Raw genomic sequence first — 2,728 nt, 5'->3', positions numbered from 1 at the left:
GGGTCCCAGAGCAGGGACAGGTTGAGCAGAGCACGGGCCAGCAGGTCAAGGTCAAGCGAGGATCAGGCAGCAGCTGAGCTTCGAGGGACAGACCCACGGCCCCCCCGGGTTCGGAGGAAGCGGTTGCAGGAGCGACCGCAGGCACTTGCGCTGCCCTAGCGGAACGGGGGGTGTTGCCCCCGTAACTCATCAGATAAGGAGAGAAAAGGGGTCACAAAGAAGCCCCCCCTGCTCAGGGAATTACACTCTTGCGCTGCACGGATACTGGACTGGCTACACTGACGTTACCCAGCAGATTTAAGCAATATGTTTTCTTCTAAACAGTCTTTTAGGGAACGATTAATGCAAATCTGCTTCTTCAGTTATACTAATTTGTAGTAGGCAGTTAGAGGTGGATAGACAGAATCATAGTGTAACTGGGATTGGAAAAGACCTTTAAGACCATCAAGTCCAACTGTTAACCCAGCGCTGCCGGGCCCCTAACCCGTGTCCTCGAGCACCACATCGACCCAGCTTTTAAATCCCTTCAGGGGTGGGGACTCCACTGCCCTCCCAGGCAGCCTGTTCTAGATTTGGGCTACTAAATCCTACAGAACCCACCTCGAGGCTTCAGGTGGCCATGGGAGTGCATCCCTGTGACTGGCACAACTCCAGCCCTTCCCCTGGGAGAGCTGCTGCCCTGGAGACGTTCACCCACGTTGGGGGTTGGACATCTCGGAGACAAGGGACACCAGGGGGGTGTTGGGAACCAGCCCAGCCCAACCCACTGCACGACCCTCCCAGCTCCCAGCTGGGGATGGGGCTTCCTGGGGAGAGGGGACAGGAGATGGTGGAGACCTCACCCTACCCCAGCGTGTGCCCGTGCGCTCTTGCCGAGCAGTTAAACGTGACCGGACTCGGCTCTGGTTGTTTTATGGGTTTTTGGTGCAATAAAAAGGATTATACAGACTTTCACTGAGGGAGCTGTAATCTGCCTCAGGTCTGGATAATTATGCTCTTAAGTGCTGCCTGCACTGAAAATCGTGCCCACGACCTCACTTTCCATCTCCTCACGGCACATGAGCGATGGCTGCACCATTCCATTCCCCGTCAGGGCCGCGACTGGGCGCTGGGGCTCCGTCCTGCTCCCAGGGGGTCAGCAGAACCTTGCGCTGACAGGCACAGGAACAGCCCCCCCGAGCTGTCGGTCTCTGTGGAACTCCACAAGCTTTCCACAAGCTTTCCACAAGCCAGAAAAACTCACCTCCGCGAGGCTTTCAAACGAGGATCCGTAGCAAAGCGCAGCAGCTGCTGCTCGCTCGGGCAGCCTTACACCCCCTCACCCATGACGCAGCCACCGAGCGACGAGCGCAGCAGATAAAATGGTCGCGGCGCTTCCCGGCCCCTGCTGGGAGGGGGCTGCGTGGCCACTCACCATCTCGCAGATTGCTTCAAGCTCATTTTCCTCTGGCCATAACACAGCCCAGCGCTTAGCTTACAAAAGCCAAGAACAAAACCCAGTCTTGACACGCCGACACTCAACTCCCCACACAAACTCTTCCCCCCGGCCCCTAAATCATCTCCACTGCCACTAATTACCCACCTGCCTGCACTTAAGGGCTCGCTGAAGGTTGGACATGAAAGAGGCACTGATTGACTGCGGCACACATAGATCTTGTTAGTCGTTAACAATGCAGTTAAACAATTAGCGAGGCCAGCCCGGGGAGGAGCAGGGATGCTTCAGCTGTGAGCAGGGCTCTGATCCTCAGCTCAGCGCACCGGCATGGGATGGACGGCAGCGTGGCCACGTCCCCTCCCTAATGGCCAGTTCCTCCAGTTTAACTCTGGGAGATGGGTAAGGAGCTAACAGGCACATCTACACCAAGAGACCTCAGTGCTGGCACCTTCAGTTGGGTCAGTTTTTGCTTCAGAAATAAAAAGGCTCACGTCCCACGGAGCCCTTTGGCCCTCATGAATAGCAATAAGCCCCTCACCCTTGGGCACCTATTCCAGACACAGGGTAACAGTTTCAAAGGGAGAGGAGGTTTAGATTAGACATTAGGACCCAGAGAAGTTCCGGAGGCCTCATCCCTGGAAGTGTCCAAGGCCAGGTTGGACAGGGCTTTGAGCAATGTGGTGGAATGAGACCCTGCCCATGCCTGGGGGATTGGAACGAGACGGTCTTTAAGGTCCTTTCCTACCCAAACCCTCCTATGCTTCTACGGGGAGCCCGGCTGCGTGGCAAGGAGCTGGCTGCAGCCACCTGCTTGTTGCCCAAGACCTTTTTTCTGGGTCACCAGGAGGAAACCTTCCGGCAGCCCCCATGAAGCCCCAGCACTCCGTTCCCCAGCGCAGCCTCCAGCTTCCTGCTGGCGGCGTGGAGCGGCAGGAGGGAGGGAGGTGGCTGAAGAGGGTCTCCAGCTCCACCAGAGTCAGCAGCATCCACGCGGCCGCGCCAAGAGCCGAGCTGCTGTTCGACAGCCACCGCAGTATTGTTACAGGAGGCGCAGGCAATAGATTATTAAAAAGTGTATTGGGTTTGCCTGGCTGCATTTTGGTAGCAGGGGGCTGTAGGAGCGGCTTCTGCAAGAAGCTGCTAGAAGCTTCCCCTAGGTCTGACAGAGCCAATGCCAGCCGGCTCCAAGGATGGACCCACCGCTCGCCAAGGCTGAGCTGATCGGTGATGATGGTAACTCCTCTCTAAAATGGATTTAAGAAGAGGGGAAAAAGATCTGCACCCCAACAGCTG

The sequence above is a fragment of the Apaloderma vittatum genome, unplaced genomic scaffold, assembly GCF_000703405.1.
Source record: "Apaloderma vittatum isolate BGI_N311 unplaced genomic scaffold, ASM70340v1 scaffold10344, whole genome shotgun sequence".
NCBI classification, from domain to species: domain Eukaryota; kingdom Metazoa; phylum Chordata; class Aves; order Trogoniformes; family Trogonidae; genus Apaloderma; species Apaloderma vittatum.
This window is presented reverse-complemented; position numbering follows the sequence as displayed.